The sequence below is a fragment of the Piliocolobus tephrosceles genome, chromosome 19, assembly GCF_002776525.5.
Source record: "Piliocolobus tephrosceles isolate RC106 chromosome 19, ASM277652v3, whole genome shotgun sequence".
NCBI lineage: Eukaryota > Metazoa > Chordata > Mammalia > Primates > Cercopithecidae > Piliocolobus > Piliocolobus tephrosceles.
In genome coordinates this window covers 51,537,164-51,558,713 of record NC_045452.1, presented here as the reverse complement: position 1 = coordinate 51,558,713, position 21,550 = coordinate 51,537,164, and the positions used below count along the sequence as shown (strand labels likewise).

Sequence of the window (21,550 nt, the reverse complement as noted above, 5' to 3'; positions counted from 1 at the left end):
TAGTAGTAGTAGTAGTAGTAGTAGTAGTAGTAGTAGTAGTAGTAGTAGTAGTAGTAGTATTTTCGAGAGAGAGTTTTGCTCTTGTTGCCCAGGCTAGTGTGCAATGGTGCAATCTCAGCTCATTGCAACCTCCACCTCCCAGGTTCAAGTGATTCTCCTGCCTCCGTCTCCTGAGTAGCTGGAATTACAGGAGCCCACCACTATGCCTGGCTTTTTTTTTTTTTTTTTTTTCATATTTTTAGCAGAGATGGGTTTCACCATGTTGGCCAGGCTGATCTCTAATTCCTGACCTCAGGTGATCCACCTGCCTTGGCCTCCCAAAGTGGTGGGATTACAGGCATGAGCCATGTGCCTGGCCTCTGTACTGTTTCTTGATTGTCTCTCATGAATACTCTCCCTCACAGAATAGGAACAACTGTTTTGGACCCCTTCTCTTAGATCATATCCTCTTGTTTTAATTTCTCATTTTATTAAAAAATAGTTTTAGTCAACATTCTCATTATAATTTGCAATAATACTTCCTTGTGTTTTAAAACATTGTTATACATCTTCCACAGTAGACCAAAAACCTCATGAAAGCAAGTCTATTGGTAGAGCAAGTACATTTGTTAATCACATAATCACTCTATCATGAATAATATCAGCATATCATTATATACCAATGTCTTAAAACAGTAGAATATCTGAGCATACTTTAGATATAATAATACATATTCCTCAGCCAGAGTCAACCTAAAGATAAAAGTATCCAAATTCCTTCCTTCCCTCTACTATCTACTGATATCCCTGCAGGTTTTCCTGTCTTTCACATGACCCTCCATGGTAAACTGTTAAGACTTGCAATTAATCGCTGAAATCACCTGCTGGTAACTCTCACAGGCTGAAACCAACCAGATGCCAGAGAACAAGAGAGAAACTGACTTACTTTTTTTTTTTTTTTTTTTGCCTTTTTGAGCGCTATATTTATATCATACACAATAAGTTGTGTATATTTCTCAGAAAAGTCATGGTGAGTTGGAAGATATTTCTGAAATTTTAATGTGAACAGTAAACTGGGTAATTTGTCCTGCAGAATTTTTTTTCAGGATATCTGGAATAAAAGTTTGAGTTTCTAAATTTCTAGCAAGCTTACCAATAATACCAATGTTTTGGGCTCAAGAAGAATATTGTGCCAAACATCAAATAAGTGGAAGAGCCTGAGTTTTTCCCAGTTTTTCTGACCTGTAAACAAAGATGAGAGCCTTCATTTTCAAAGAGAGATGTAAGCAAAAAAAATTTAAGAAGGAAGGGAAGCTTCCAGATTAAATGTGACGGTTTATGCACACTATCTGGTAAATCTCCCTAAGATACTTAATAAAGAAGAGAAAAATAATTAGCTCTATAATAGAAAAATCTGTCAAATCTCTATGGCCGAGTAAATTTAACCTCAACTGTACTAGGACAAATCTTTATCATGTGCTAATTTACACAGAAAAACACAACATCACTGCTGTGATATTGCTCCCCCCACAAAGTAAATTATAAACTAAATTTAATTATAAAGAAATGTCAGTTCTATGCAAAGTTCAAAATACAGATGTCTCCCACATTCTGTAAAATTTTTTTACTTTTATTTTCAGTTCAGGGTTACCTATGCAGGATGTGTAGCTTTTTTACATTGGTAAACCTGTGTCATGGGGTTGGTCGTAGAGATTATTTCATCACCCAGGCATTACACCTAGTATCCCTTGGTAATTTTTCCCACCTCTCTCCCTCCTCCCACCCTCTGCCCTCCAATAGGCCCCCGTGTGTGTTATTTCCCTCTATATGTCCATGTGTTCTCATAAGCTCCCGCTTATAAGTGAGAACCTGTAGTATCTGGTATTCTGTTTCTGCGTTAGTTTGCTAAGGATAATAGCCTCCAGCTCCATCCATGTTCCTGTAAAGGACATTATCTTATTATTTTTTATGGCTGCATAGTATTCCATGGTTCCACATTTTCTTTTTTTTTTTCTTCTCATTTAAGGTGTTTAATTCAATGGATGTTGGTATAATACATAATTTTTTAAAAAATGTAAAATATGCATATCACAAAAATTTCCCTTGTAGGGGTGACAGGAAGTAAAGAGTTGGGGGGCAAGATCATGCCAACATTTAAAAGAGGATGCAGGGCTATGCCTTTGCCAGAAGGAGAGGTTGGGTCAAATCCCAGAAGAAAATGGTGGAGTTTAGCTATGGAGATCCCAAAAAATATGACCATGGGCAGAAGAATGTGTGTGACAGCCATTTTCCACTTTGAGCACCATTATTATCCCATGAAGGGCTATGTAAACACAGGGATATTGATGCCACTGGTTCTGGATGAGCTTTGGGAACCACTGGGGCAGAAGAAAGCCTCAGTCTGCCTCACATCTTCCAGAAACTCTCAGGAGATCACTGTGGCTGGAGTCAACAGTGCAAGGAGAGAAATGGAGGTTGAGAGGCTCCTGGTGGCCAGACCCTGCAGGGCTGTGTAGACTTTGGTCCATGAAAGAGGCAGTGTAAAGTCTTTGGTGGTTGACAGGATATCCTGTTGGTTCCAAGGGCTCTGTTTGGTGTCTGTTGGCAGCTAAACTGTTGGGAGTGTAGATCTTTTAGGAGGCAATGATGGATGGTGGTGATTTGAACTGAGGAGGTCTCAGTGAGATGGTGAGTGGTCTCAGTGAGATGGTGAGTGATCTGATTCTAGGTCTGGAAGTTGAATTCAAAGAGGTCCCCACAAGAACGAATGCAGGGTGTGCTTGTATTTTTTTGCCAGAGCATCCATAACAAAATACCACAGACCGAGTGGCTTATACAACAGAAATTAATTTTCTTATAGTTCTGGAAGCTAGAAGTTTAAGGTTAGGGTTGGTTTCTCCTGAGTCCTTTCTTTCTCCTTGGCTTGCAAACAGCCATCTTCTTCCTGTGTTCTCACATGCTCATCTCTCTGTGCGTGGCAGTGTCCTAATCATAGGACACAGGGATACCAGGCCTGTTGGATCAGGGCCCACCCATAGGACCTCATTTTACCTGAATCACCTCTTTAAAGATCCATCTCCAAACAGTCACATTCTAAAGTCTGTGGGATAGAACTTCAATATGGGAGTTTTTCACTGCGGTAAATATATGTGTGTGTATCTGTATGTGTGTCCATATATATATATATATATATATATATACACACGCACACACACACAGAAATTATATATATGTGATTTATACTTTCTTTTTTTTTATGTTTCATTTCTGTTTTTATTTTTATTTTTTTATTTTTTATTTTTATTATACTTTAAGTTCTAGGGCACATGTGCATAACGTGCAGGTTTGTTACATATGTATACTTGTGCCAATCTGGTGTGCTGCACCCATCAACTCGTCAGCACCCATCAATTCATCATTTATATCATGTATAACTCCCTAATGAAATCCCTCCCCCCTCCCCCCTCCCCATGATAGGCCCCAGTGTGTGATGTTCCCCTTCCCGAGTCCAAGTGAACTCATTGTTCAGTTCCCACCTATGAGTGAGAACATGCGGTGTTTGGTTTTCTCTTCTTGTGATAGTTTGCTAAGAATGATGGTTTCCAGCTGCATCCATGTTCCTACAAAGGACGCAAACTCATCCTTTTTTATGGCTGCATAGTATTCCATGGTGTATATGTGCCACATTTTCTTAATCCAGTCTGTCACAGATGGACATTTGGGTTGATTCCAAGTCTTTGCTATTATGAATAGTGCTGCAATAAACATACGTGTGCATGTGTCTTTGTAGTAGAATAATTTATAATCCTTTGGGTATATACCCAGTAGTGGGATGGCTGGGTCATATGGTACATCTAGTTCTAGATCCTTGAGGAATTGCCATACTGCTTTCCATAATGATTGAACTAGTTTACAATCCCACCAACAGTGTAAAAGTGTTCCTATTTCTCCACATCCTCTCCAACACCTGTTGTTTCCTGATTTTTTAATGATTGCCATTCTAACTGGTGTGAGATGGTATCTCATTGTGGTTTTGATTTGCATTTCTCTGATGGCGAGTGATGATGAGCATTTGTTCATGTGTCTGTTGGCTGTATGAATGTCTTCTTTTGAGAAATGTCTGTTCATACCCTTTCCCCACTTTTTGATGGAGTTGTTTTTTTCTTGTATATTTGCTTGAGTTCTTTGTAGATTCTGGATATTAGCCCTTTGTCAGATGAGTAGATTGCAAAAATTTTCTCCCATTCTGTAGGTTGCCTGTTCACTCTGATGGTAGTTTATTTTGCTGTGCAGAAGCTCTTTAGTTTAATTAGATCCCATTTGTCAATTTTGGCTTTTGCTGCTGTTGCTTTTGGTGTTTTAGACATGAAGTCCTTGCCCATGCCTATGTCCTGAATGGTACTACCTAGATTTTCTTCTAGGGTTTTTATGGTATTAGGTCTAACATTTAAGTCTCTAATCCATCTTGAATTAATCTTTGTATAAGGAGTAAGGAAAGGATCCAGTTTCAGCTTTCTACTTATGGCTAGCCAATTTTCCCAGCACCATTTATTAAATAGGGAATCCTTTCCCCATTTCTTGTTTCTCTCAGGTTTGTCAAAGATCAGATGGCTGTAGATGTGTGGTATTATTTCTGAGGACTCTGTTCTGTTCCATTGGTCTATATCTCTGTTTTGGTACCAGTACCATGCTGTTTTGGTTACTGTAGCCTTGTAGTATAGTTTGAAGTCAGGTAGCGTGATGCCTCCGGCTTTGTCCTTTTGACTTAGGATTGTCTTGGCAATGCGGGCTCTTTTTTGGTTCCATATGAACTTTAAAGCAGTTTTTTCCAATTCAGTGAAGAAACTCATTGGTAGTTTGATGGGGATGGCATTGAATCTATAAATAACCTTGGGCAGTATGGCCATTTTCACGATATTGATTCTTCCTATCCATGAGCATCGTATATTCTTCCATTTGTTTGTGTCCTCTTTTATTTCACTGAGCAGTGGTTTGTAGTTCTCCTTGAAGAGGTCCTTTACATCCCTTGTAAGTTGGATTCCTAGGTATTTTATTCTCTTTGAAGCAATTGTGAATGGAAGTTCATTGTTGATTTGGCTCTCTGCTTGTCTGTTACTGGTGTATAAGAATGCTTGTGATTTTTGCACATTAATTTTGTATCCTGAGACTTTGCTGAAGTTGCTTATCAGCTTAAGGAGATTTTGGGCTGAGACGATGGGGTTTTGTAAATATACAATCATGTCATCTGCAAACAGGGACAATTTGACTTCTTCTTTTCCTAACTGAATACCCTTGATTTCTTTCTCTTGCCTGATTGCCCTAGCCAGAACTTCCAACACTATGTTGAATAGGAGTGGTGAGAGAGGGCATCCCTGTCTTGTGCCAGTTTTCAAAGGGAATTTTTCCAGTTTTTGCCCATTCAGTATGATATTAGCTGTGGGTTTGTCATAAATAGCTCTTGTTATTTTGAGGTACGTTCCATCAATACCGAATTTATTGAGCGTTTTTAGCATGAAGGGCTGTTAAATTTTGTCAAAGCCTTTTCTGCATCTATTGAGATAATCATGTGGTTCTTGTCTTTGGTTCTGTTTATATGCTGGATTACATTTATTGATTTGTGAATGTTGAACCAGCCTTGCATCCCAGGGATGAAGCCCACTTGATCATGGTGGATAAGCTTTTTGATTTGCTGCTGAATCCGGTTTGCCAGTATTTTATTGAGGATTTTTGCGTCGATGTTCATCAGGGATATTGGTCTAAAATTCTCTTTTTTTGTTGTGTCTCTGCCAGGCTTTGGTATCAGGATGATGTTGGCCTCATAAAATGAGTTAGGCAGGATTCCCTCTTTTTCTATTGATTGGAATAGTTTCAGAAGGAGTGGTACCAGCTCCTCCTTGTACCTCTGGTAGAATTCAGCTGTGAATCCATCTGGTCCTGGACTTTTTTTGGTGGGTAGACTATTAATTGTTGCCTCAATTTCGGAGCCTGCTATTGGTCTATTCAGGGATTCAACTTCTTCCTGGTTTAGTCTTGGAAGAGTGTAAGTGTCCAGGAAATTATCCATTTCTTCTAGATTTTCTAGTTGATTTGTGTAGAGGCGTTTATAGTATTCTCTGATGGTAGTTTGTATTTCTGTGGGGTCGGTGGTGATATCCCCTTTATCATTTATTATTGCGTCTATTTGATTCCTCTCTCTTTTCTTTATTAGTCTTGCTAGCGGTCTGTCAATTTTGTTGATCTTTTCAACAAACCAACTCCTGGATTCATTGATTTTTTGGAGGGTTTTTTGTGTCTCTATCTCCTTCAGTTCTGCTCTGATCTTAGTTATTTCTTGCCTTCTGCTAGCTTTTGAGTGTGTTTGCTCTTGCCTCTCTAGTTCTTTTAATTGTGATGTTAGTGTGTCAATTTTAGATCTTTCCTGCTTTCTCTTGTGGGCATTTAGTGCTATAAATTTCCCTCTACACACTGCTTTAAATGTGTCCCAGAGATTCTGGTATGTTGTATCTTTGTTCTCATTGGTTTCAAAGAACATCTTTATTTCTGCCTTCATTTTGTTATGTACCCAGTAGTCATTCAGGAGCAGGTTGTTCAGTTTCCACGTAGTTGAGTGGTTTTGATTGAGTTTCTTAGTCCTGAGTTCTAGTTTGATTGCACTGTGGTCTGAGAGACAGTTTGTTATAATTTCTGTTCTTTTACATTTGCTGAGGAGTGCTTTACTTCCAATTATGTGGTCAATTTTGGAATAAGTGCGATGTGGTGCTGAGAAGAATGTATATTCTGTTGATTTGGGGTGAAGAGTTCTATAGATGTCTATTAGGTCTGCTTGCCACAGAGATGAGTTCAATTCCTGGATATCCTTGTTAACTTTCTGTCTCGTTGATCTGTCTAATGTTGACAGTGGAGTGTTGAAGTCTCCCATTATTATTGTATGGGAGTCTAAGTCTCTTTGTAAGTCTCTAAGGACTTGCTTTATGAATCTGGGTGCTCCTGTATTGGGTGCATATATATTTAGGATAGTTAGCTCTTCCTGTTGAATTGATCCCTTTACCATTATGTAATGGCCTTCTTTGTGTCTTTTGATCTTTGATGGTTTAAAGTCTGTTTTATCAGAGACTAGGATTGCAACCCCTGCCTTTTTTTGTTCTCCATTTGCTTGGTAGATCTTCCTCCATCCCTTTATTTTGAGCCTATGTATGTCTTTGCATGTGAGATGGGTCTCCTGAATACAGCAGACTGATGGGTCTTGACTCTTTATCCAGTTTGCCAGTCTGTGTCTTTTAATTGGAGCATTTAGTCCATTAACATTTAAGGTTAATATTGTTATGTGTGAACTTGATCCTGCCATTATGATATTAACTGGTTATTTTGCTCATTAGTTGATGCAGTTTCTTCCTAGCCTCGATGGTCTTTACATTTTGGCATGTTTTTGCAATGGCTGGTACCGGTTGTTCCTTTCCATGTTTAGGGCTTCCTTCAGGGTCTCTTGTAAGGCAGGCCTGGTGGTGACAAAATCTCTAAGCATTTGCTTATCTGTAAAGGATTTTATTTCTCCTTCACTTATGAAACTTAGTTTGGCTGGATATGAAATTCTGGGTTTAAAATTCTTTTCTTTAAGAACGTTGAATATTGGCCCCCACTCTCTTCTGGCTTGTAGAGTTTCTGCTGAGAGATCTGCTGTCAGTCTGATGGGCTTCCCTTGTGGGTAACCTGACCTTTCTCTCTGGCTGCCCTTAAGATTTTTTCCTTCATTTCAACTTTGGTGAATCTGGCAATTATGTGTCTTGGAGTTGCTCTTCTGGAGGAGTATCTTTGTGGTGTTCTCTGTATTTCCTGAATTTGAATGTTGGCCTGCCCTACTAGGTTGGGGAAGTTCTCCTGGATGATATCCTGAAGAGTGTTTTCCAGTTTGGTTCCATTTTCCCCCTCACTTTCAGGCACCCCAATCAGACGTAGATTTGGTCTTTTTACATAATCCCATACTTCTTGCAGGCTTTGTTCATTTCTTTTTCTTCTTTTTCTTTTGGTTTCTCTTCTCGCTTCATTTCATTCATTTGATCCTCCATCGCTGATACTCTTTCTTCCAGTTGATCAAGTCGGTTACTGAAGCTTGTGCACTTGTCATGTATTTCTCGTGTCATGGTTTTCATCTTTGTCATTTCGTTTATGATCTTCTCTGCATTAATTAGCCTAGCTGTCAATTCTTCCACTCTTTTTTCAAGATTTTTAGTTTCTTTGCACTGGGTACATAATTCCTCCTTTAGCTCTGAGAAGTTTGATGGACTGAAGCCTTCTTCTCTCATTTCGTCAAAGTCATTCTCTGACCAGCTTTGATCCGTTGCTGGCGATGAGCTGCGCTCCTTTGCAGGGGGAGATGCGCTCTTATTTTTTGAATTTCCAGCTTTTCTGCCCTGCTTCTTCCCCATCTTCGTGGTTTTATCTGCCTCTGGTCTTTGACGATGGTGACATACTGATGGGGTTTTGGTATAGGTGTTCTTCCTGTTTAATAGTTTTCCTTCTAATAGTCAGGACCTTCAGCTGTAGGTCTGTTGGAGATTGCTTGAGGTCCACTCCAGACCCTGTTTGCCTGGGTATCAGCAGCAGAGGTTGCAGAAGATAGAATATTGCTGAACAGCGAGTGCACCTGTCTGATTCTTACTTTGAAAGCTTCCTCTCAGGGGTGTACTCCTCCCTGTGAGTTGTGGGGTGTCAGACTGCCCCTAGTGGGGGATGTCTCCCAGTTAGGCTACTCAGAGGTCAGGGACCCACTTGAGCAGGCAGTCTGTCCCTTCTCAGATCTCAGCCTCCGTGTTGGGAGATCCACTGCTCTCTTGAAAGCTGTCAGACAGAGTCGTTCGCGTCTGCACCGGCCTCTGCTGCTTCCCTTGTTATTTTTTAGCTGTGCCCTGTCCCCAGAGGTGGAGTCTACAGAGACAGGCACGTTTCCTTGAGCTGCTGTGAGCTCCACCCAGTTCGAGCTTCCCAGCAGCTTTGTTTACCTACTTAAGCCTCAGCAATGGCGGGTGCCCCTCCCCCAGCCTCGCTGCTGCCTTGCAGTTAGATTGCCGCAGACTGCTGTTTCAGCAAGGAGGGAAGCTCCATGGGCGTGAGACCCTCCCGGCCAGGTGTGGGGTATATTCTCCTGGTGTGCCCGTTTGCTTACAGCACAGTACTGGGGTGGGAATTACCCAATTTTCCAGGTGTTGTGTGTCTCAGTTCCCCTGGCTAGGAAAAGGGATTCCCTTCCCCCTTGTGCTTCCCAGGTGAGGCGATGCCTTGCCCTGTTTCAGCTCTCGCTGGTCGGGCTGCAACAGCTGACCAGCACTGATTGTCCAGCACTCCCGAGTGAGATGACCCCAGTACCTCAGTTGAAAATGCAGAAATCACTGGTCTTCTGTGTCGCTCGCGCTGGGAGTTAGAGACTGGAGCTGTTCCTATTCGGCCATCTTGCTCCGCCCCCCGGTACCACATTTTCTTTATCCAGTCTATCATTAATGGGTATTTAGGTTTGTTGATGTCTTTGTTATTGTGAATAATGCTACAGTAAACATATGCATGCATGAGTCTTTATAATAGAACAATTTATATTCCTTTGGGTATCTACGCAGTAATGGGATTGTTGGGTTGAATGGCAGTTCTGTCTTTAAGTCTTTGAAGAATCACCACACTCTCTTCCACAATGATTGTACTAATTTACACTTCCACCAACAGTGTAAAACAATTGCCTTTGCTCCACAGCCTAACCACCATGTGTTATTTTTTTACTTTTTAATAAGACCCATTCTGTTGTGAGACAGTATCTCATTGTGATTTTGATTTACATTTCTCTAATGATCAGTTATGTTGAGCTTTTTTCATGATTGTTTGCCGCATATATGTCTTTTTTTGAGAAATGTCTGTTTATGTTGCTTGCCCTCATTTTAATGGAACTGTTTTTTTTTTTTTTCTTGTAAATTGGTTTAAATTCCTTATAGGTGCTGGATATTAGACTTTTATCAGACACATAGACTAGTGGAACAGAATAGAGAACCCAGAGATAAGATCACACACCTTCAACCATCTGATCTTTGACAAACCTGACAAAAACAAGCAATGGGGAAAGGAATCCCTTTTCAATAAATGGTGTTGGGAGAACTGGCTGGCCATATGTAGAAAACTGAAACTGGACCCCTTCCTTACACCATATACAAAAATTAACTCAAGAGGGATTAAAAACGTAAATTTAAAACCCCAAACTAAGAAAACCTTGGAAGACGACTGAGGCAATACCATTCAGGGCATAGGCATGGACAAAGATTTCGTGAGAAAAATGCCAAAGGCAACTGCAAGAAAAACAAAAAAATTGACAAACGGGTCCTAATTAAACTGAAGAACTCTGCACAGCAAAAGAAACTGTCTGCAGAGTGAACAGACAACCTACGGAATGGGAGAAAATATTTGCACTGATTTACTTTCACGAAGTCAGTTTGTGAAAGAAAAAGAGAACAAGTGGCATTTGAAAGGCAATGGCTAATTTCTTATGAAGCAATGAAGACTTTGGAATCCAGTAGAGTTGAGTGCAAATGTGAGCACGCTGCTTTCTTAGTGTATAACTTTGAATAATTCACATAAACGTTTGAGTAGATTTTCTTATACCAGTACTCATCACTTAGGATTGTGATCAGGATGGAAGTATTATGGTCTAAAAGTTCCGCATACAATAATACCTGGCATCTAACATTTAACAAGCCGTAATATACTTATCTTCCCATTTGAATTAATGCATTTTAACCTTGAAATATAAAGGAATTTGCTAGGTCACACTGACTAATGACAAAGGTTAAATTGATTAAAGTTTCTGTACTTAGATTTGCCTGATAAAATATAAAAAAATACTATGTATTTTGATTTCATAAGCCTGGCAACTCTAGCTGTACTTCAGAGAATTTTATAAAATATTTCAGAAAGAAGAATGAATTTTTATTTTATCAAATCCGTACATACAACACTAGGCACTGGGTGACTGCCTCCATCACAATGCTTAGAATACATTATCCTATAATCAGAGTTCTTTTATATAAGGATGATAGGAAAATAATTGACAAATGCATTTAAATCAATCTAAAAATTTTGGAGGAATAAGAATTCACTAAGTTTATATCAATGCTTATAGAATGAAACTCAGCAGCTATAAAAGCATTTATTTGTTGTATCTTTTATTTTAAAAGCAATTCATTATAGCTAGACCTAACTAATAAGCAAACTATGTTGCAACTAGGATCAGAATCAACATTGAGCCTAGTCAGTAAAAAGGCACATAAAAATTAAATTTATCAAGAAAAACTTTGCTTGTGCAATGTACTACATAACTGTGTTAAACTTAGAAAATCATTATTAAGAAATAGCAGATATTTGCCTCGACTTCAGAATATGATCTTAAAAATGAAATTTGAAACATTTTACATTGCATCCTTGATTTCTGAAATGAATGTAATTCAGGATAAAACTGTCTTTGCATAAGAATTACTTTCTCAACTTTAACAATAAATTAAAGTGACCAAAGATTGTATGAATGGTATAGCATCGATATAATGAATAAAATCTTCAACTGTAAGTTGCAAGAAGATGCTAAATATATATATTTTTTCTCTAAGTAGAGCTGATCACTTACCTTCTGGCTTCTTCTTAATATATTCACATATATTAATTAGCATCAATTTTGGAAATCAAAGTATTTATTTATTATGTGGATGATGGGAATATGAAAACCACAAAGGCTCACCATTACTCTGGCCAATATTCTTATAGTCAATAAACACATTTTCTTGAGAAAACTACAGTGGTTAACGCTATTCAAGGAGGAACTGTAGAATTTTAAGATCTAATGGAAGCTGTAGAGTAATATTTCATTAAGTAATGATCTCTTCAAGGGGCAATAATACGTGAAGCTTATATCATACAAAATAATGATGATATAGCAACTGAGAAGACTACTTTAATACTCTGATATTTCTTCCCTCCTTCCTCCCTGCTGCTCTTCTTATTTCTTTATTTTTCATGCATCAGTCTTTTACATTCTCCTTCTGCCTTCTTTTCTCTTCCTCTATGGTTCTACGTGATATTTCTATTTTCCCTATTTATATGGCTTACATATGTTTTGGATGTTTCTTCTTTCCGTTCACATCACGTCTATTTGATTTTCAAAGCCAAATCCAAATAGCGGTATCCCTTTTCTTCTAAATTGGAACAGTGTTTACATGTCTTAACCATTTCAACACACCTTTTACATTATCATACACCTATCAGAGGCATATATCATGCTGTCCATCAACTTATACATTTTTGTGTATACATTCTGCAGCTATTGGTATGCAAACACTTCAAAAATATAACCAATCATTGTATTCTGCACAACCCTTAATCATTTATATTGATTAAAATAAATTTTTGAATAAACAGTTTTGTTCCCAACTACAATTTATAAATTTCAGATTGTGCAATTAATTTTGCAATTAAATTACTCTTGATTTATAGCTAATTTTATTATTTATTTTATTATTTTGATACATTAGACTTGCATACATTTATTGGATACATATGAAATTTTGTTTCATGTGTAGAATACGTAATGACCAAGTCGGGATATTTAGGGTATTCATCAGTCTTAGTATTTACAATTGCTATGTTTTTGAAAGATTTCAAGTCTGCTCTTCTTGGTATTTTGAAACATAAAATTCACTGTTCATGTATAAACTATAGTCAGGGTATTTACTTGTCTGTGTGTACTTGTCTGGTTTTGGTATCAGGATAATGCTGACCTTGGAGAATAACCTACTAATAATTTTCTCCTCTTCAGTTTTTTGTAATAGTTTGAGTATAGTTGGTATTGATTTTTATACATTTGGTAGACTTTGACAGTGAAGCCATCTGGTTGGGGCTTTTCTTTCTTGGGAGATGCTTTATTACTGATTCAATCTTGCTACTTGTTATAGTCTGTTCAGGTTTTCTATTTCTTCTTGAATCAATCTGGGTAGGTTGTGTACGTCCTGGAATTCATTCATTTGCTCTAGGTTGTTCAGTTTTTTAGAACATAGTTATTTACAATAGACTCCAATGATCTTTTGCATTTCTGTGGTATCAGTTGTAATGTCCCTGTTAGTATTTCTGATTTTGTTTATTTGGATCCTATATCCTTTTTGATTGGTTAAACTACCTAGCAGTTCATTGATTTTATATTTTTTAAAAGTCAACTTTTTATTTTACTGATCTTTGGATTGGTTTTTTTAGTCTTTATTTCATTTAATTCTGCTCTGATCTTTATTATGTCCTTCCTTCTAGCAATTGTGATTTTGGTTTTTTCTTCCTTTTTTAGTTTCTTGAGGTGCATTGTTAGATTGTTTATTTGAAATCTTCCTACTTTTCGATGTAGGCATTTATTGTTATAAACTTCACTCATAGAACTGTTTTTGCTGTATGCTGTAGGTTTTGGCATACTGTGTTTCCATTTTTTATTTGCTTTAAGAATTTTTAAAAAATTTTTCATCTTAATTTCTTCTTTGACCCAATGGTTGTTTAAAACATGTTTAGTTTCCATGAGTCGGTATAGTTTTCAATGTTCCTCTTGGCATTGATTTCTAGTTTTATTCCATTGTGGTCTAAGAAAATACTTGATATGATTTTGATTTTTTAGAATTTGTTGATACTTTTATGTGGCCTAACATACGGTTTATTCTGGAGAATATTCCATATGCTGATGAGAGGAATGTGTATTCTGTGGTTATTGGCTAAAATGTTTTTTAAATGTCTGTTAAGTCTATTTGGTCCATAGTACTGTTTAAATCTGATGCTTTCTTGTTAATTTTTGTCTAAGTTATTTGTTTAATGCTGGGAGTCTAGTATTGAAGTTCCCAATGATTATTGTATCAGACTCTAGCTCTCCATTTAGATAGGAATATTTGCTTTATTTACCTGAGTGCTTCACTGCCGGGTGCATATATGTTTAGGACTGTTATAGCCCCTTGTGGAATGAATCCCTTTATCATTATATAATAACCTTTTTGTTTATTTGTACTGTTTTTAGCTTAAAGTCTGTTTTATTTGATATAAGTATAGCCTCTCTGATATGGTTTGGCTCTGTGTCCCCACCCAAATCTCATCATGAATTGTAATTCTTAAAATCCTCAAGTGTTGTGGGAGGGACCCAGTGGGAGGTAATTTAATCATGGGTGCTGGTTACTACCCTCATACTGTTCTCGTGATAGTGAGTGAGCTCTCACAAGACCTGATGATTTTATAAGAGGCTTTTCCTCCTTTGGTTTGACACTTCTCCTTCCCGCCTCCATGTGAAGCTGGATGTGTTTGCTTCCCTTTCCACCGTGATGGTAAGTTTCCTGAGGCCTCTCCAGCCCTGCAGAACTGTGAGTCAATTAAACCTCTTTCCTTTCTGAATTACCCAGTCTTGGGCAGTGCTTTATAGCAGTGTGACAATGAACTAATGCATTCTCCATTCATATTATTAGCCTTGTGTCTTAACTACTATTACTCTACTTCATGGGCCCTATGGTTCTGCCATGCCCCTGTGAGGAACTAGGGCAACATAGATGAGCTGTGCAACTCTATTGTTTTTCTTTACTCATATTCTCTTTTTACATATGTATTCTACGCAATTCTTGTTTCCTGGTTTAGTAATAAGTCAAATTTCAAGTGAAATAAGTCTAATTATTAGTCACACCAGTTGGTGAACCCAAACATTCTTTGACTGAGTCCAGATCAGCCCTTTGCGATTCATTTTAACTAACAGCATTGCTTCATGTGATATTTGTTTTATGTAACAACTAATAGTATCTATGCTCATTGGCCTTTACTTTTATTATAAGGAACCCCATAATTTAGAAACAACTTGAGAAAAATACTAAGCAGCATATCTCCAAGACTAATATTTTGCGAAAGACCAATCCTGTAACTACAACTCTCTAATGAAGTTTTAATGAAGTTTCTAGTTTTCGTTTTAGTGATCTCTAGTCCCAACATTCCATTCCTCATTCTCCAGCATGCACACACACATTTCCATGCTGCTTTTCAACAAAAAGTTTATTTCCTGCAGTGTAGCAAAATAAAATGATTCTAAGTTCTCTTTTATAAAATCTGTTAGCTATTATAATTCCTTCACTCACTTCCCCCTTTGTAATAAAATTTTCCCTGTCCATTAAAATAATATAGGCTTAGTAGAATGCTTAAAAAATAAAGATCCATATGAAAAATTTAAAGTCATGGATAAACATATAATTTAATGAAAATTATGCTAACATTTTGGCTCATTTTCTCTTTGTCTTTGTAAAATTACATTAGTCTTGGATTTGTTTCTTTTCCTACCCCTATCACAAAAGATGCTCCTCTTCATCCATGGTTACTATTTTAGTGTGCCCTAAAGGATATCCCAGCTGATATGTCAACCTATAGTTGTAACTTCCCTAAAATTATGACCTTCTTCTATCAATGATGTTGTCACTACATGGTAATGAAATCTTAAGATATTATAAATAGTTTGGTATTTGATTCTTACATTTTATAATGAATCCAGAGATTTCAGGGAAGAAATAAAGTCGATATTGTTTGGATATTTGTTCCCTTCAAATCTCGTCTTGAAATTTGATCCCCAGTGTTGGAGGTGGGGCTTAGTGAAAGGCGTTTGGGTCTTGCAGCACTCCTAGTTCCTCCAAGATCTGGTTGTTGAAAAGAGTCTGGAGTCTCCCTTTACTCACTTTTTCCTTCTCTCTCACCATGTGATGCTTTCTCTGCTTTCCCTTCTGCCATGAGTGAAAACTTTCTGAAGGCCTTATCAGAAGCAGATGCTGGCACCATGCTTGCACAGCCTGCAGAAGTATAAGCCAAATAGACCTCTTTTCTTTATAAATAATTCCCCAGCTTCATAGTATTCCTTTACAGCTATGCCAATGGACTAAGACAAGAGTTGAAGGGGTGGCCTGCCCCTCCACACCTGTGGGTGCTTCTCGCCAGGTGGAACGAGAGACTTGAGAAAAGAAATAAAGACACAGAGACAAAGTACAGAGAAAGAAAAGCGGGGCCCCAGGGGACCAGTGCTGTGCTTTCAGAGGACCCACACTGGCACTGGTCTCTGAGTTCCCTCAGTATTTATTGCCAAAAAGATAAGGGAGTAAATTAGCAGTAAGATGTTCCATTTTCCCAGGATCGGGCAGGAGACAGATGTTTTTCTTTTACTGAGATTTAAGGGAATGGTACTGACCTTCAACCACAAGCAGGCTTTAAACATTTGCCTAACAAAGCACATTCCTTACAGCCCAAAATCCTTTCAACCTTAATTAGCACAGCAATGTTTCTAGCAAGGACAAGATTGGGGGTAGAGTCACAGATTAACAGCATCTCAAATACAAAGCCAAATGGAGTCTCTTAAACTTACTTCTATCTATAATAACACAGTAACAGGCTAACTTCTCTTTTCCCTACATTTCCCGCTTTTTTTTTTCAATAAAATCACTATTGTCATCATGACACTGAGATTACATACTTCACAAAGTAATAGAATATTACAGAGCAAGTGGAGGCAGGATGAGATCACAGGATGGTGTTAACATTAAAATTAAAATTGCTAATGAAATTTTAGGGCACGCATAGTCATTGATAACATTTTATCAGGAAATAGGGTTTGAGAGCAGACAACCTGACTGACCAAAATTTATTAGGTGGGAATTTTTTTCTCCTAATAAGCCTGAGAGCCCTACAGGATGCTGGGGCTTATTTCATCCCTTCGGCTTCAACTGCAAAAGGCGGCACGCCTCCAAGGGGGTCGTTTATAGGCCTACCCTTAGAGCGCATTCTCCTTCTCAGGGATATTCCTTGCTGAGAAAAAGAATTCAGCGATATCTCTCCTATTTGTGTGCAAAAGGAGAAAAGATATGGCTCTGTTCCGTCCGACTCACCGGCGGCCAGTTCAAGGTTACCTCCCTTGTTTCCTGAACACCGCTGTTACCTCGTTCTTTTTTCAAGATGCCCAGTTTTCATACTGTTTAAACACACATGCTCTACAAACAATTTGTGCAGTTAAGGCAATTATTACAGGGTCCTGAGGTGACATATATCTTCCTTATCTTATAAAGAAAATAATGGGATTAAGAGATTAAAGACAGACATAAGACATTACAAAAGTATAAATTTTGGAGAACTAGTAAAATGTCCATGAAATCTTTATATTTTTATGTTTTTTTGTTGTGGCTCCAGCCAGTCCCTCTGTTCAAGGTCCCTGACTTCTCGCAACATTTTCTCTCTCTTTTCCTCTATATAAATGTGTCATGGCGATGAAGGCTTGTTCATTTTCTCGATTTTGGCGCAGGATTCTTCGACTGGTCCAGCACACTAAAAACAAACTGATTAAACAGAGACACATAATTCGAAAATTTACTACAGTAGAGTTTCCAATAGACTTAATCCAAGTCGTGGGGTTTAATCCATTAAGATTTTTTGCCACTTGATCTAACACCTCAGCTCTAGGCACAATATTTAAATAACTTTGAGAGGCTTCAAAAATTTGTTCTTTTAATTTAGAAATGTCTAAAGTGAGATTGTCTTCTCTTCCCTGTAGATGGCGTCTTACCATGTCCTAGTGATGTTTAGACTCATTATAAACTTGGGGTGTAATACAAAAATCTGAAGTATTCTAGTCACACTGTAACTGGAAACGATGTTCCAAGCTCATGAGCCTATCTCCCCTCCAAATGACAGTTTGTCTAAGATCATTAATTTGATTTGCCAATTTTTGATCGATACCAGATTGTGAATTCCACAACCTTGTGGTAAGTAAATCTATTGATGGGATTGAGAGTAGGCACTTCTACCAACTAATTTTGGATAGCAGGCATTAAACATCCTGGTGCTTTCCCTAGACATATAGGAGGATAACGATACCCAATGGAAATATTTATCATCATTCCTTCTTCCTCCGGTTTGGCAGGGCAACGATCATCTGTGGGACCAGGTACCCATACACTATTATTAACATATACTTCAATAGGATTATCCATCCATGTGACTGCCCAAATTAAGGGTGGGAAAGGCACATAGGCCCAGTAGGTATAATTAGCTGCAGCTGCTCCTGCAGGCATGGGGAGACTTACCACTGTTGATACAACCATTAAAGCTGCAAGCAGCATTTTTTCTGAGGTTTGTGTCACCTTTGTGCTAGCTAGGCTTTTTCTAGCTAACAGTGTTAGCTTCCTTAACTGTGCCCAGGTTGGCAGCTCCGCCTTCTTGGTGCGTGGTGACTTCATCCGTTCTTTTGATATCACCACTTGATTCATCCTGCGAGTCAATGGTGCTCGATTGCGGTGTTTCCGTCTCCGTGGAGGCGCTTTTCTTTGCATCTCCGATGGGTTCATTGTAGAACTTCAAATGTCTAGTGGGTATCCAAATAGGAAGCTGATTTTCTCCTGGTGAAACACAAGCAAAACCTCTTCCCCAGGTTATCACCTTCCCTATTTCCCATGTCTTATTTTTGTTGTCTTTCCACCAAATCAGTTTTCCTTCATGTGGGCTGTTCTTTTTACCAGTAAGATGTTGTTCTGCAGAAGTAGTAGTCTGATTTCTATAAATGTTTAAAAAATTTAAAGTATAGAGTGCTAGATTAAGCTGCATCTGAGGAGAGGCACACTCCTTACTGTTTCCCCCTTCTTTTTGTTTAACTAACTGAGTTTTGAGTGTTCTATTAGTTCTTTCTACTATGGCCTGTCCTTGGGAATTATAAGGAATTTCTGTTGTATGTGTAATATTCCACTGATTTAAGAATTTTTGGAAAGCTTTACTATAGTAACCTGGTCCATTGTCAGTTTTAGTTTTTTTTGGAACTCCCATCACAGCAAAACAAGATAATAAATGTTTTTTAACATGGGAAGTACTTTTTCCTGTCTGGCATGTTGCCCATATGAAACGTGAATAAGTATCAACTGTTACATGAACATATGATAATTCTCCAAATGAAGGTACATGGGTAACATCCATTTGCCATAATGCATTGGGACACAGACCTCTGGGATTAACTCCTGCCTCTTGAGTGGGCAGGTGTAGTACTTGACACTGGGTACAATGTTGTACAATATTTTTGCCTGTTTCCATGTGACATCAAATTTGTTTTTTAACCCTGCTGCATTTACATGAGTCAAAGCATGAAGTTCTTGTGCTTTTATGAATGCAGAGGATACCAGTAAGTCAGCTTGTTTATTTGCTTTAGTTAAAGGTCCTGGTAAATTAAGTGTGTGCTCGAATATGAGTAATATAAAATGGGAAATTCCTCTTTCTTACAGTTTGTTGTAACAAAGTGAGTAGCTGGTTTAACTGATCATCCATGCTATATTTAATTAGAGCTGTGTCAACATCCCTTGTAGCCTGTACTACATATGCAGAATCTGATATAATATTAACAGGTTGATTAAAATCTTCTAACACTGTAACGACTGCAACCAACTCTGCCCTTTGAGCTGATTGATATTGAGTTTTGATTATTCGCTCTTTTGGCCCTGTGTAAGCTGCTTTTCCATTGCTGGAACCATCAGTAAATACTGTCAGAGCATTTTCTAAAGGTTTATGTCTGGTAATTTTAGGTAAAATCCAAGTAGTCAATTTTAAAAACTGGAAGATTTTTGTTTTTGGGTAATGATTATCAATAATTCCCACAAAATCAGCAAGGCCAATTTGCCATGCACCAGAATTGATAAAGGCTTGTTTAACTTGTTCCTTGGTTAAAGGAACAACTATTTTGTCTGGGTCATTACCACACAATTTTATTATTCGTAATCTTGTTTGACTAATTAATGTAGCTATTTGATCCAAGTACAATGTAAAAGTTTTAATTGTACTGTGAGGAAGGAATGACCACTCCACAAGATCAGTATTTTGAACAATGATGCCTGTTGGAGAATGTGCAGTGGCAAAAATCAAAAGTTGGAGTGGGGCCAAGGAATCTATTCTATTTATTTGCGCTGACTGAATTTTTTCTTCTACTAATTTAATTTCTTTTGTTGCCTTTGGGGTTAATATTCTTCTACTATTTAAGTCTGGATCTCCTCTTAGGATTGAGAACAAATTTGACATGGCATAAGTAGGAATGCCTAGAGTTGGCCGAATCCAATTAATATCGCCTAACAATTTTTGAAAGTCATTTAATGTTTTTAATGTATCTTTTCTTATTTCTATTTTTTGTGGCTTAATTTTTCTATTTTCTATTTGCATCCCTAAATAATGAAAAGGAGCAGAGGTTTGGATCTTATCAAATGCTATTGTTAGTCCTGCGTTGGCAACCTTTGCTTGCAGAAATGTGTAACAGTCAATTAATTTGTCTCTTGTTTTTGCAGCACATAAAATGTCATCAATATAGTGAATGATATAACAATCTGAAAATTTGTCTCTAACTGGTTGAAGGACTTGACCTACAAATGTTTGACAAATAGTTGGACTATTAAGCATTCCCTGAGGTAATACTTTCCACTGAAACCTGGTGGCTGGTTCATTATTATTTATAGCTGGTATAGTAAAGGCAAATTTTTCACAATCTTGCTCTGCCGGAGGAATGGTAAAAAAAGCAATCCTTCAGATCAATTATAAATAAAGGCCAGTCTTTTGGGATCATGGCCGGAGAGGGCAATCCAGGTTGGAGAGGCCCCATGGGTTGAATTACAGCGTTTATGGCTCTTAAGTCCATTAACATACGCCATTTGCCTGGTTTTTTCTGAATTACAAATACAGGAGAATTCCAGGGTGAGAATGAAGGCTCAGTGTGTCCCTTTTCTAATTGTTCATTTGCTAATAAGTGTAAAGCCTCCAGTTTTTGCTTTGGTAGCGGCCACTGATTTACCCATACCGGTTTTTCTGTTTTCCAAGTTAATGGAATGGGTTTAGGAGTCTCTACAGTGGCCGCCCCTAAAAAGGATATCCTATTCCTTTTCTTTCTTGATTTTTCTTTAGCCTCATCAATAATTTTATGTATTGCACTACCCTGTGTACTGGGCGGTGCTGTAGGATTAAGTCTCATGGTGGGCGGCTGAGGATATGGCGCCCTGCCCTGTGGCACTGGAAATGTTCCTGGTGTCCATACAGATTTTCTGGGAGCTGCCGATACTGCAGTTCAGCTGGCGGCCAGTATTGATAGGCTACTGGCTGCTGGGTCTTACTTTCTTTCTGCTGATATTGTGGACACTGTATTTGGATTGGCATTGCCGTGACAGAGACTCTATCTTTCTCTATTTGATCTTCTTTGGAGTTTGTACTTGTTTAACCTGCATTTGAGGTTCTAAGGTTGCAGGCATCTGAGCTGTTGTAAGAGGAGTTGGCCATCGTGGTTTAGACTCTGATGGCTCTGCTAATTCTGGATCTTTTTCCACTAATTTTAACATTTCAGGATATATTACCTCCTGTAATTGATTATTGTCAACATTTTGCGTTGACTGAGCCATTACCGGCTCTGCTACACATTCACAGTGTGAACTTTCTTTTCCTTTCCGGGATTCTATCCCTGCCTCTTCTTCACAATCTACTGCACAGCTTTTAGGGACATTAGAAATTGAAATGTTAT

General features: G+C 38.1%; 1 long non-coding RNA gene across 1 annotated transcript in view; it reads left to right on the top strand.

The window, feature by feature from the left end:
- The window catches only part of LOC111524469, a 40,350-nt gene extending 30,235 nt beyond the window's left edge, over positions 1-10,115 (top strand). The window contains exon 4 of the long non-coding RNA XR_002725798.1: positions 9,951-10,115. This is a non-coding gene — a long non-coding RNA (uncharacterized LOC111524469). The remainder of the gene's footprint in view (positions 1-9,950) is intronic.
- The last annotated feature ends 11,435 nt before the right edge of the window (positions 10,116-21,550 follow it).